The following is a 14,757-nucleotide window of genomic DNA, read 5'->3' on the forward strand; positions in this document are numbered from 1 at the left end:
ATTTTAGAAGTTGCAACACTGTCCAAGCCAACTGACACCTGTCAAAAACAGTCACGTGACTGTAATATGTATTTTAAATGTTGAACATTTGGTAAATTAAATTTAGACAGTTGTAAAAGCTGAAATTGTAAAATACACGTTATGTGACGTTAATAATACAATTTTGAGCTTGCAACACTGTAAAAGCCAGTTGACACCTGTCAAAAACAGTCACGTGACCTTAAAAATGTAGTTTAAACATTGGATTGTTGAAAAATTGGTAAATTATTATAATAATTTGTAATGAATATTGTTTCAACTCAATATCATGTAACAAAGATTTTGCTTTTCTATTCAATTTTCAGTCAATTTTGTTATATTGATACACTATATTGTTTACTGCAATGTATTCCTTAAAATATCGCAAAACATTTTGAAACATACAAACAATGCCTCAAAATACTCTCAAATGCCTTATAAATACCTTAAAAAATAGCTCAAAATGCCTCGTAAAGCCTCACAATGCTTCATAATAATGAGAAAGTGCCTCATAATACCTTAAGTGTGTACACCAAATTACATCGGCAATCTACCCCTCGATTGAAACTAAAATTTTATGAAAACTATTGAATGTATGGTGTTTGACAGGTAACTTCATAATTTCAAATACAATACGTAAATAAATGCTACCACTATGTTAAAAGATTACTAAAGTGTAGATAAGTGACTTGATTTTAGGACATTTGCTATTACCGCATAGTGTGAAAAGAATCGATTATTATGCAATTCAAAGGAAGCTATGTAATGTAATCATTACCAAAATTAGCAGCAAAGTTGCAGTATTTTTTCTAATACGCCAGAATCTGATGTCAAAATTGACATATAAGTATGTACTCACTTGTCAAATGGTTGATTATTTTAGTTCACCATTTTTCAAATATACAATATGCCCACGATAAGGAGAGGTCACTATGTAAACAGTTGGGTTAGTTCAAGTCTCTTAGTTTCATCAGCTGTCTTATAAGGAATACAGCATAAGATTAGGTTAAAATTGCTGTTTGCTTGCTCATTTTCAAAACTTTTTAATTAAAAAAAAAATAGTTGTTACGTGTTATTTAAGTGAAACTTGACAAAGTCCTTCTCCTGTGTCGTTGTTTATTATAGCTCTTAGCTCTCTTACTTATATAGCTCATTTTGTGGTATTTAATATTTTTCATAGCACATCAAAATCGTCTCGCTGTTTGCTATGGACATGTTGGTGAAGGAAACACCTTTGCACCACAATACTCTGAAATTTAATGTTCGAAATAAACAGTAATATGCTAGACTAAAGAAGTTTAAATTTTCTAAACTGAAATATTAAACTTTGCACGTGTAAAAGCAATAATAGTCTAGTTGCTTCTCACTACTATCCTCATATCTCATCTATCATCCGGCTGAAAACTCCAAATAACAGCAGGTTAATTGTGGCGTACATCATAAATGGCCGAACAGCAGCCATTATTCAGGTGGCGTGGATGTAATTCAGACCATTTAGAAGTTTCCTGGTGCATTCTTCTTCCTCTTTGCCCGTTTGCAACTTTATCGTAAATCTGTCAATTGCATGGTAAATTGACGGTGCCCCCAATAAAGTAGTAGTAATAGTAAAGTAAATTTGCCGGTGCAAGGAAATTGTTGTTTTAAGACCCCGAGGGGTCGAAAACAAAGGATTATTAACGGTATTTCATTTTTAGCCCGTTTAACCTTCTAAATTTATAACAATCTGGAAGCACGCACTACATAATGGATAGACACAACTCGTCTCACAACCAACAACTAAATCTTCTAATTATGACATAAAGTAGTCTAAAGTGGAAATTAGTAGGCGCAAGTTTGGAGACAAAGTTTTCCCTTTTCCGAGACTTGTTGAATTAAATATCAAAGCGTCCGGGGTGGCGATCAGTTTTTTCCTTCGGTAACAAGTTTGAAACTTTTAGACACCCCGAATGGAAGTTGCCAACAAATTATCTATAAAAGTCTTACCGTGATTTGATGAAATGTTTGATCCGCATCATTCTTTAAGACTTAATGAGTTGTTAGTTGTGTTCTTAAAAAGATAATGTAATAATGAGTTAATGGTTGATGTTTTAAATTTTCAAGTTGGATCGATATTTAAAATCAAACCTATTTTTAGATCCTAAATAATTAGAAAATTAAAATCTAATACATCTTTTCCAGAAATTGTATGTGTATGTATGTGTGATTGTGTAATTAGTTTTACCAGGCCGACTGAAAAGCCGGCATTCAGCATCTTAATTAGAAGTCCTCTGTGCCAAACCCTGTCAAAGGCCTTGGAGACGTCTAGCAGCACGGCTCCTGTCGCTTCTTGCCTGTTCAACCTTTCCGTGATGTACTCGGTCATCCTCAGGACTTGGAGTTCCGTTGATAGTGTCCTGCGGAATCCAAATTGCTCGTCGGGGATGATGTGCAGGTCCTCTTCTTGCTCCTTTAGCCTCCTGAGGATGATAACTTCTGCCACTTTTCCCAAGGATGGCAGGAGGGTGATGAGCCGATAGTTCTGGGGAAACAGCGGGTCGAATGCTCACGTGATTATGACAGTTTCTCATTTGTGACCAATAGGTGGCCATTTGTTACGATAAGACTTTTTTCCACTACTAACCTGATAAACATACCATTATTCCCTAATTAGTAACTAGAGAAAATGGTTTTCTCCACTTTAATGGTCATTGCTGACCTAGGTCAAAAATAGAGTCTAATCTCTAGTTCTAGACAGACACAAACACAATCAAAAAAGAAAATATTATCGACCTAGGTAAATAATAATGTCAATGTCTAAGACATACGACATATGAAATGTACTTGACTTGACAGAGACAGAAAAAATTAGGTTGTCACTTCATGTTGTTGTTTTGTTTGTTATCCTAAATTTTTAAATCTTCAATAAAAAGACCATCAAATGGTTCAGTTAGGCTGGGTTAGACCCAACTTCTTCAAATCTTCCTCTTCCTTTTCTCTCCCAGCTTTGAACGTTTTAAGAATTCTTGACGCACAAAAATGTCCTAACCTAACCTATAATTTTTAAGAGTTAAGAATCTGCATAAATCATATTTAAAAATGAAACTAACGATTATACAGGGTGATTCCAAAGTTGGGGCTTTCCTTTCACCTGCGAATAGGGCTTCAAAAAACAAGGTTCAAGGTTAAATCAATTTTTTTTGAAATGTAAACAATAACGAAGATACAGGGTGTCAAAAGTTTACTGAAAAAACGAAAATAAAAAATACCTTTAACTTAATTTTAACTGACAGGTTATTTCCTATCAAGACACATTAACAATTTTTTTTTTATATATATCATTAGAAAGAGGATGAAAAATGTTACAAAATGCCGGTTGAGCGAATTTTCTAACTTTTTCAGTTTTTGAGAAATTTCAATTTAAAAATTGTGTCACTTTTTGTGAGTTTGCAGCGATGTTGCCAGATTTGAAGCCTTGTGAAGCTGTAATTTGCACTCTAATCTAGATTTTTTATATATCATTAGAAAGAGGATGAAAAATGTTACAAAATGCCGGTTAAGCGAATTTTCTAACTTTTTCAGTTTTTGAGAAATTTCAATTCGAAAATTGTGTCACTTTCTGTGAGTTTGCAGCGTTGTTGCTAAGTTTGAAGCCTTGTGAAGCTGTAATTTGCACTCCAATCTTGATTTTTTATATATCATTAGAAAGAGAATGAAAAATGTTACAAAATGTCGGTTAAGCGAATTTTCTAACTTTTTCAGTTTTTGAGAAATTTCAATTCGAAAATTGTGTCACTTTTTGTGAGTTTCCAGCGTTGTTGCCAGGTTTGAAGCCTTGTGAAGCTGTAATTTGCACTCCAATCTAGATTTTTTATATATCATTAGAAAGAGGATGAAAAATGTTACAAAATGTCGGTTAAGCGAATTTTCTAACTTTTTCAGTTTTTGAGAAATTTCAATTCGAAAATTGTGTCACTTTTTGTGAGTTTTCACCGTTGTTGCCAGGTTTGAAGCCTTGTGAAGCTGTAATTTGCACTCCAATCTAGATTTTTTATATATCATTAGAAAGAGGATGAAAAATGTTACAAAATGTCGGTTAAGCGAATTTTCTAACTTTTTCAGTTTTTGAGAAATTTCAATTCAAAAATTGTTTCACTTTCTGTGAGTTTGCAGCGTTGTTGCTAAGTTTGAAGCCTTGTGAAGCTGTAATTTGCACTCCAATCTAGATTTTTTATATATCATTAGAAAGAGGATGAAAAATGTTACAAAATGTAGATTAAGCGAATTTTCTAACTTTTTCAGTTTTTGAGAAATTTCAATTCGAAAATTGTGTCACTTTTTGTGAGTTTGCAGCGATGTTGCCAGGTTTGAAGCCTTGTGAAGCTGTAATTTGCACTCCAATCTTGATTTTTTATATATTATTAGAAAGAGAATGAAAAATGTTACAAAATGTCGGTTAAGCGAATTTTCTAACTTTTTCAGTTTTTGAGAAATTTCAATTCGAAAATTGTGTCACTTTCTGTGAGTTTGCAGCGTTGTTGCTAAGTTTGAAGCCTTGGGAAGCTGTAATTTGCACTCCAATCTTGATTTTTTATATATCATTAGAAAGAGAATGAAAAATGTTACAAAATGTCGGTTAAGCGAATTTTCTAACTTTTTCAGTTTTTGAGAAATTTCAATTCGAAAATTGTGTCACTTTTTGTGAGTTTGCAGCGATGTTGCCAGGTTTGAAGCCTTGTGAATCTGTAATTTGCACTCCAATTTAGAATTTTTATATATCATTAGAAAGAGGATGAAAAATGTTACAAAATGTCGGTTAAGCGAATTTTCTAACTTTTTCAATTTTTGAGAAATTTCAATTCGAAAATTGTGTCACTTTCCGTGAGTTTGCAGCGTTGTTGCTAAGTTTGAAGCTTTGTGAAGCTGTAATTTGCACTTCAATCTAGATTTTTTATATATCATTAGAAAGAGGATGAAAAATGTTACAAAATGTCGGTTAAGCGAATTTTCTAACTTTTTCAATTTTTGAGAAATTTCAATTCGAAAATTGTGTCACTTTTTGTGAGTTTCCAGCGTTGTTGCCAGGTTTGAAGCCTTGTGAAGCTGTAATTTGCACTCCAATCTAGATTTTTTATATATCATTAGAAAGAGGATGAAAAATGTTACAAAATGTCGGCTGAGCGAATTTTCTATCTTTTTCAGTTTTTGAGAAATTTCAATTCGAAAATTTTGTCACTTTCTGTGAGTTTGCAGCGTTGTTGCTAAGTTTAAAGCTTTGTGAAGCTGTAATTTGCACTCCAATCCAGATTTTTTATATATCATTAGAAAGAGGATGAAAAATGTTACAAAATGTCGGTTAAGCGAATTTTCTAACTTTTTCAGTTTTTGAGAAATTTCAATTCAAAAATTGTGTCACTTTTTGTGAGTTTGCAGCGATGTTGCCAGGTTTGAAGCCTTGTGACGCTGTAATTTGTTCTCCAATCTAGATTTTCTATATATCGTTGAAAAGATGATAAAAAATGCTATAAAATGTCGATAGTATACACCCTGTATCTTAGTTATTGTTCATATTTCAAAAAAGCTTCAAACGAAAAAAACCCTATTTTTTGAAGCCCTATTCGCAGGTGAAAGGAAAGCCCCAACTTTGGAATCACCCTGTAGAATAAACGTTGTGGTTGGAAAAACTAATTGGTGTTACCCTTTATAATTGTCATTGATTTCGTAATATCCCGTAAATTGTATTGTTTTTAGTTATTATTATTTGTCTGCTTGTGGGATTACTTTAAAAATAAACTTAGACAGAAGTTATTTTTGTTCCAAAATATTTTCGAAAGTTTTCCTGCTTTATATTCATATGATAGGATCTTTTCCAGGATGATGGCCATTTTGCGTAGTTTTTGCATCCCTCGCGGCTATTCAAATCCATCAGAGGGGAATGGCGACGTAAGGAAGTAAATCCGGATCGATTCGAGCGCGTAGGAGTCTCTAAAATGTTGCGTTTGTACGTGAATTCACTGTCTGGATTAATGGATTCACCTTCAGTTTTATGAGAAAAGTGATTAATTATTTTGCGACTGTCGCGCGAAGCAGGAAATCCTAAACCTACCCCTTTCTCTCCGTCGCAGAACCATTCACTAAAACGACGCTCGTTTCAGTTTTCCATACTGACACATTCGTCTCACTTCATCAGCAATTTTCCGAGTCGACAGCGACAAGAAATTGTGTGCGGAAAACCACACACACGGGACCGTAAATTACCAATTTTCCGGTTTACACCCGGAGAGGTTCGGATACTTTTCGTCGCAGCACGACCTATAAATCACAATTTCAACCTGATCCCTTAGAAGTTTTCTTTTTTCTTCTCCGGAACTTTTTTCACTTGTCGTCTTATCTTTCGCTTGCACGATGTGGTAAAAGTTGATCCGGAAATTGTTACTTTTATCAAATTCAAAGTATGAATGAACTATGAATTTCTGACTAATGGAATATGAAACAAAACAAAAAAAACGTAAATATTGAACTGATGGATGAATCCTTTATAAATTTGAATCTACTCAAAACTACTGTATATTCTCTTAAAATAGTTGAAAATTTAGCATCAAAATGGAGCATTAATAATCTATTTTTGAATTAAACTTTTCAAATAAAAAAAAAACTAAATATTATACTCCAAAACTAATTTAATAATCGTTTTAAGTGAAGCAAAAGTTTTACACAAAATTAAAATCAGTAAATAGTTTTTTTTCTCTGCAGTCGATAGAGTTACGAGACTTTGGAGCAAAATTTCCCGATAGGAATCCGGTCGAACAATCCGAAACGAAAGCAACAAGTTTCTAGTTCGGAAATATAGGGAAAACTTTCAGTTACTAAACGTATTGTGCAATCTAATAAGGGAAAACTCTCAAGTTTACGACGGGGAACGTTGAAAACAGGAGTTTGATGGAATTAGATTAGCTGCAGAAAATGTATAAGACAGGGATTGGTATTGTAATTGGTGTACTGGGAGACCTAATTGAACTTTTTTAATAGTATATTATTCAACGAGCATGTAATGATAGCTATTACTCACGAAGCTAAAGTTTAAAGTTAAGAATGTTGTAAAGTATCGAGTGAATCCTTAATAGCCATTACATGCGATAATGGAAATTGCAAAAATTAAACTTTTTTAGTAGATTTGACACATGTCAACTGTCAAAGTATCACAGTGCGAAAAACAACTGTTATTCACGTCAAAATTTCACCAACACACTATAACCTGAAAGAGCAAAACATTCGGTTTTCTTGGTGTTTGTCGGTTAATTTTTTGCCTTACATCACTGAAAAGAGGAGCTCAAGACTGTTACTTTGAATGGCTGAACCACCCCAAAGTCTTGAAAATAATCAAAATACAGGGTGTTTAAATTTCGGACAAGTTTTCCGGTAAAAGTGCGTCAAATCAGTTTTGCGCTAAAATCTCAAAAACGGTTGAAGTTACAAGAAATCTGCAACATATCAAAAATGTTGCTAACAAACCATGCAAAGCTCACATCTTATAAGCAATGCTGTTACACAGGGTGAGCTAGAAAATTTAAGTGGTTGTGGTTTTTAAGACACCCTGTATGTATTATTTGCGATGGAATTTTTTGTTTCACACCAATGAAAAGAGGAGCTCAAAACGGTTCTTTTGAGTGGCTGAACCACCTTGAAATCCTGAAAATAATTGAGATACAGGGTGTTTAAATTTCGGACCAGTTTTCCGGTAAAAGTGCGTCAAATCAGTTTTGAGCTAAAATCTGAAAAACGGTTAAAGTTACAAGAAATCTGCAACATATCAAAAATGTTGCTAACAAACCATTAAATCAAACCCCGTACGACTCACACCTCATAACTAATGCTGGTATACAGGATGAGCTAGCAAACTCAAGTGGTTGTGGTTTTTGACACATTCTGTAGGTATTATTTGCGATGGAATTTTTTGTTCCACACCAATGGAAAGAGCATCTCAAAACGGTTATTTTGAGTGGCTGAACCAACTTGAAATCCTCAAAATAATTGAGATACAGGGTGTTTAAATTTCGGACCAGTTTTCGGGTAAAAGTGCGTCAAATCAGTTTTAAGCTAAAATTTCAAAAAGTTACAGGAAATCTGCAAGATACCAAAAATGTTCCTCACGAACCACTGGACCAAACCATGCAAAGCTCACATCTTATAAGCAATGCTGGTATACAGGGTGAGTTAGCAAATTTAAGTGGTTGTGGTATTTGGCGCACCCTGTACGTATTATTTGCCATAGACTTTTTTGCTCTACAACACTAAATAGAGGAGCTCAAAACGGTTCGATTGAGTAGCTTAAACTACTCTAAACTCCAAAAAATAAGCGAGTTATGATGGTTTGAATTTTAGTGCGGTTTGAGGTAATAGGATACTTACTAACTGACCAAATGTACTACATTACCCAAAAATCGTGTTTATGATTGTTTTAGTCAAGTTTGACGGCATTTTAATGTTCTTGACTATACCTTTGATGGGGGATTGTCAGAAAAAATTCTTGGAAACTTCCTGGAAAATATATTTTCCATAATTTTTAGGCACAAAATTGTCTTTTAGCTGCTGCGCCATTTCCAGTTTTTCTCATCTTTTCAGCTACTTATACAAGTTTTTACGGTTTCCCGGTATTGTTTAATTTTTTCACCCATTGGTACGGTGTTAAATGGTAATAATTAGGGACTTCTTCCACTTTTTAGCAGTCCCAATCGCATTCTTTGTCACGAGGGTCAATCGGAAGCTACTACTACCCAGTCACCTCATACCATTTTACTTTAATTTTTGATATATATCGATTTTGGGTACTATCTAATCAAAAGTATCGAATAATAAGCATATTATTAAATACTCGTAAGATAAACAAATTTTTCACTGTTATCTAGTGGTTAAGTAGTTTGGGCTAGAAACAGCTATTCTCAGTGTGAATAAATAATAATTGGGAATTCCTATCATGGAAAAAGGGGATGTGTTTTAATGAGGAGGCAACTTTAGACAAGCTGTACAACTTTTACATGCTAATTTAAATTCCAACGGCAGCTCTGGATGCTTATTTGTTTGGGGCCCACGCGCGTTCCATCCCGACTTCCTACCGAGTTAACTTTCGCGCTTAGACTGGTTAATGTGCGTATAATTAAGTTTGTTTTCCATTCATTCAGATGTCGGTTAACGTATTTATTACATGGACATGATTGAAATTGTTGGACGCTCTCAGATTTCCCAATAAAATTCGAGTCGGGTGGAAATAAACAGAAATTCGGTGTTACCACCATTAGTCCATACTCGAACTTTTACGTAAAATTTAATTTTACATTCATCCGACAACTGTCCAATCAAAATTGACTAAGTTTCACAATGTTGGTGGTTCATAAAGGGCCTTAAAAACTGTAGAGTAGATATGGAAAATTTAGAGACAGCTGGTGCAAATCGTCCACTTTCTCATTAACAAGGCGCCACTATGGTCAATGAGATTCTGTTTGCTTTTCTCCCCCGTTCTATTTTCCCTAAACTCAACTGGTGTCATTGTATTTAACCAATGAGATTCGCATAGTATTTACGCTCTTTATGGCCTAATAAATTCGATAAATGGTTTTATTTTATCGTCGAATTATCTCTAACAGAAAATGTCTATCGTAATAAATTAACTAAGTCAAGTAAATTGCCAAAATTCTTTAGAGTGATGAAGGATGTGAGTTTGTTAACTTTTTCGTTAGGTTAAGTAAAGTTTGTAAGTTTACAGCTAATTTAACAAAAATTAAATGCGAACAATAATAATCTGTAATTTTAGCTACTCATTTTTGTGGTATGCTTTTTATAGTCTTTCCTTTTTGGGATCGTAAAATTTTCCTGAGTGCAATTTGGCTAAACGACTGATTCTTTTGCATCGTAAAGTATGCACGACATTAACCGTTAATCATATGCACCCACCAACGACATCTGCAGGCATTTTTTAACCTGACAGGAACCTCCTCCTCAACATTTCTTTATTTTCTGATTAACTGATGAGTTTAACGTCTTTCCGACGTGTAAATGTCGTATTTTTAAATCCCGTGCAAATATTCCGAATGGAATGGAAATGTAAACACAGCTGTTCCAATCAAGCAATTAAATTTTCATAGGGCCATTCCTGTCGGCTAACTGTTTTTACTACGGCCCTCCTGCCTGGACTTTATCGATTCTCGTTTAAACTTCCTACTAAAAGACCCAGATTTACCAAAAAAAGGAAGGCTTTAAGGATTGTTACGGTAGCAAAAAAATCATCCTAAATACCCATCTCGAAGCTTTGTGTAACCTGAAACTCCCCAATTTTGTGACGTCAATAGTTGGAGGGTAATTTGACACTACTTTTCAAATTAAAATACACTCGACGACGTCATTTTGACAATAAATAAAGCATTTTGTCAGGGGGAACGACGTGGGCGAATCGGCTCTTGTAAGTGGGTGACGTCGGCCGCCTATCACGTGCGGCGCGTCGTCGCTTTTAGGCGCCGGGACGCCGATGGGTTCCTCCAGGACGTCAACAGAAGACGCCGTCCGCGACTGGCAGCAGGTTGCAATACCGGAATCCAGAACATTGCGCTCGCGACCGCGAAAATCGAGTGTTTCAAAAGTTTGATCGTGGGGGAAAAGTTTACATGGCGTATTCAACAGGTATGTAATATAGACTAAGGTTAGGTTAAACAATTTTAGTGATAATCAGTTAGCCATATAAGATGTTCAATAAATATGTAATTTTACAGTAAAAACAGAAGATTTTGGTTAATTTTTAAAAACGTTGTAATACAAGGCTTTTGTAAAAATTCAAAAAATGTTTCTTGAATTGAAACTAGCTAAGAGTTTGACGCTAAACGAAACACACTGTATATCACTAATTTAGAACTGAAATACATATAAATGACATAATATGACAGATCTTAACCGCAATAAACTATAGATCCGCCATAAATCTGTATTAATTGTGATAATTTAATTATGCCCGTTTGCACCATCCGGTTTTAGGGATCCCTACGTCTTAGGTTAAGAATAAAGTTAGGTAGGGCCTTATTTCTGTTGCACCATCTGAATTTTGATCCCTAAATAACTTTAGGTGTTACCTATTTTAAAAATAACTGTCAGCAGAGTGATAAAAATTTTAGTCCGGTTTTCCAAAGAACGTGCATGAAAGGTCCAACTTTTTTGACAAACTGGACAATTTGACGATTTTCCGTCGTTTTTCGAGAAAAATTCGAGTCTCGATCTGGATTTTACGCCTAAATTTGTCTTCAAACAGAAAAAAAAACGAGAACTACTGCAGAAAACACTATTTTATATGACAAATTCAACAACTGCATCATAATTTTAGGTATTATCTACCATTTAAAACGCAGACGGAAAGTAGCATCTTACCGCCCGCAAAGCAAATGAGCCCGTTTTTGAGTGTGGTAAAACTTGCCTTTAAATGTGTAAATAACTTTTTGTGGTAGTTCAAGTCACAGGGTATTTTAAGATATTTTAGGACAATTTTATGGCATTAAGCAAAATTTGTAGGCAAAAAGACACTTTTCGACCGCTTACTAACTTTCGATTTTTCGAACACTCTGTATATTCATTATATGTTTAGCATTTTTTATGGGAGCTATTTATTTCTATTAATTGGTTTCTGTTTTTTCAGTTGTAGTTATCTTTTTTTTTTTTTTCAATTTTTTGTTATTTTTTTTTATTCTACAATATTTAGTATTAATTTACTGCTAATTAGATTCTGTTTAGTGTTATCTTGCTTTTGGTCTACAATAATTAGCTTTTTTAAGTGTAAGTTAAAATGTTTTTGCGTATAATTACATCATTAGAATCGAGCTTATCATCTGAGCCAACCTTGTCTTTTTTGAATTTTGATCCGCTTTTGTGTGTTTTTGTTGGCTCCACTTTTTAGTATTTTAATGATTTTCCGGGTTATCTGTACGATTTTTTTCTCTGTTTCTTCTTAGTGAATATATTTAGTAGAACGTAAATTCGTTAAAGATTCTTTGATTGTTCTACTAAATTCTAAAAATAAAAAATAAAATTTATAAACCACCCTTACTTCATTCGAACTGTGATAAATACCATCACAAATGAAGAATTCCCAGTTAAAACCAAAGCTAAAACACCATTTCAGTCAGTATTTCCGAAATTTGAAGATTATGCCTCTGAAATTTGTTGTGTAGCCAGTAAACTAACCATACTTTACTTTTACTTTTTCGTGTCCGAGTCCATACTACAATTTGTCAGCCCAGTATCGGGCTACGTCCAGAGCATTATCTTTAGCAAGCCATAAATCTTCGAGGGAACAGGAGCTCGGGCAGTTCCCGCAAACCAGGAGATGTTCCATAGTCTGTGTCACCCCACAGTCGCATCTGACATCCTGTTCGTTAATAATTCCCCATTTTGCGAGGTTCGTCTTTACAGGGGCAACTCCGGTTCTGAGACGGTTGAGGGATTTCCAGCTCCTCCAGTCCAGCCTGGAGCCTGCTGAGGGTTCTTGTTTTAAGGGGAAGGCTTCTGGTGGGTCTATCGGTACTGTATTCAGGAAGCCTCTACGTGATTTCAATCGCCTCACCGGCTCGGGTGCTTCATAGAGAGGGTGACGGCTATCAAATGTTTGCCTAAATCTTTCGGTGTGTTCGATGGCTAGTCGTCGGGTTGTTGGTGGTTCGCACCCTGCAGCTTTATAGAGCTCATCCAGCGGGGTGGCCCTCATGCATCCAGTCATAAGCCTGCATGTCTCGTTAACAGCAGCATTGATAGATTTGACATGCACAGACCTATTCCACACCGGGCAAGCATACTCCGCTGTGGAGAAACATAGTGCTTCAGCCGTTGTTCTGATCACAGAGGGGTGAGCTCCCCATTTACTTCCCGTTAATTTCTTGAGGAGCTGGTTCCTAGACGATACCTTTTGTCGGGTCTTATGACAGTGGAACTTATACGTGAGGGATCGGTCCAGAGTTACTCCCAGATATTTCGGTTGGGGTGTGTGTTCTATAGTAAAACCGTCCCATTGGATCTGTAATTTTCTTCCGGCGGCCTTGGTGTTCAGGTGGAAGGCGCATGCTTGGGTTTTCGACGGATTGGGTTTCAGAGAGTTTGCTTTATAGTAGGCTGACATCCGTAATAGGGCATTTTGTAATATCTCTTCAACAACCGGAAAGTTTTTTCCTTGGGCTGCGATGGCCAAGTCATCGGCGTAGAGGAAGCGCTCAGTATCACCAGGTGTGGGTTGGTCATTGGTGTATATGTTAAACAATATTGGGGAAAGAACACTACCCTGGGGAAGACCGTTTTTTTGTGTCCGCCATCTGCTCTTCTTGCCTTCTAGGCTTACATAGTACCTCCTATTTTGTAGTATAGATTCGATTACCCTAGTTAACTCGTAATCCTTGGTGGTATTGTATATCTTGGAGAAGAGGGCCCTTTGGTTCACGGTGTCATAGGCCCCTGATAGGTCCACAAAAACTACTCCGGTTATATTCCTCTCCTCAAAGCCCCTCTCAATGTGTTCAGTCAAAGCTAGAACCTGCCCCGTGCATGACCTTCCTGGACGGAACCCTCCCTGTTGTGGAATCAGTCTTTGGTCCACACAGTTCTGAATTTTGTTGAGTATTAGCCGTTCATAGAGTTTGTATAAGTGGCACAGGAGAGAGATAGGTCTATAGCTACTGGCGAGGCTTGGGTCTTTGCCAGGTTTTAATAGTGCGATGACTTTTGATTTTCTCCAGGACTTGGGAATTTGTTTCGTCGAATAGCACCTATTAACTAATTGTAGGATCCACCGCTTTGTTTTATCTCCAAAATGTTTAATCTGCTCCACGCACATGTCATCCACCCCTGCCGCCTTCCCATTTTTCAGACTGTGAATGGCCTCATTAAGGTCCTTAATTGTGAAAGGTGCATTAATAGTTAGAGCTTCACCTTCGAGGTTTCTGTGGATTTTACATGCTCTAGGCTTTGCATCGGTTTTTCCATTTATCAGCAGCTGGTGGGCGATCTGATCGGGCGTGACGTTACTGGGTTGTTTCGATTCCATAGGGTCCCCGTTAAGTTTTTTCAACAGGTTCCACGCGATCTTACTACTATGGGTCATATTCAGTTTTTCGATTGTCTCAACCCATTTTTCTTGTCGTGCATGACTAAGCTCTCTGAGAAGCAGGTTACCTGATTCCACTGTTTGATCGCTAAAAGGGTCATTCTCGTACGAATTTGTGTATTGATCCAGAAGTTTTTTCGATTCGGTGGTTAGACCTGGGATGTATTGTTGTCGACATCCTCTTGGTATTGCCTTTCTGGAAACGTATTTAACTTTTCCGACGAAGCACTCGTAACTTTCGGGGGCAGGTTCTATTCCATCCACTGCCTCATCCAAAATTCCGGCAAAATCAGACCAGTTTGCCTTTCGGAAGTTAAAACGTCTTCTGTAAGGGATCGTTTGCAATCTTATGTCTGCATAGATGTTCAGACCAACCGGTCTATGTTGTGTTTTTGGCAGGGGATTATATACCATCTTGATGCATCTAGCCTCAAGGTTAGTGCTAGTGAAGCAAATATCTGGATTTGTGCCTCGTTTCCAAATTTTACTGTGAAATGATGGTGGCAGTTTTGGGTCATGGATGAGAGAAAAGTTATTAGCATCTGCCCATTCTTCCACGAGGCTACCGTCGGTGTTGGTCTCTCCGTATCCCCATGCGGTGCTATGGCTATTGAAATCACCCAGAACGAAACAGTTCTCTC

General features: G+C 36.2%; 1 protein-coding gene across 1 annotated transcript in view; it reads left to right on the forward strand.

Moving 5' to 3' along the window:
- Nucleotides 1-10,529: 10,529 nt before the first annotated feature.
- The window catches only part of LOC145737813 (uncharacterized), an 80,929-nt gene continuing 76,701 nt past the window's right edge, over nucleotides 10,530-14,757 (forward strand). Inside the window, exon 1 of the mRNA XM_081992671.1 lies at nucleotides 10,530-10,665. The gene's annotated coding sequence lies outside the window, so the exon portion shown is untranslated. The remainder of the gene's footprint in view (nucleotides 10,666-14,757) is intronic.

Source organism: Ips typographus, linkage group LG1 (genome assembly GCF_016097725.1).
Source record: "Ips typographus isolate SLU linkage group LG1, UJ_Ityp_2.0, whole genome shotgun sequence".
Taxonomy (NCBI): Eukaryota; Metazoa; Arthropoda; class Insecta; order Coleoptera; family Curculionidae; genus Ips; species Ips typographus.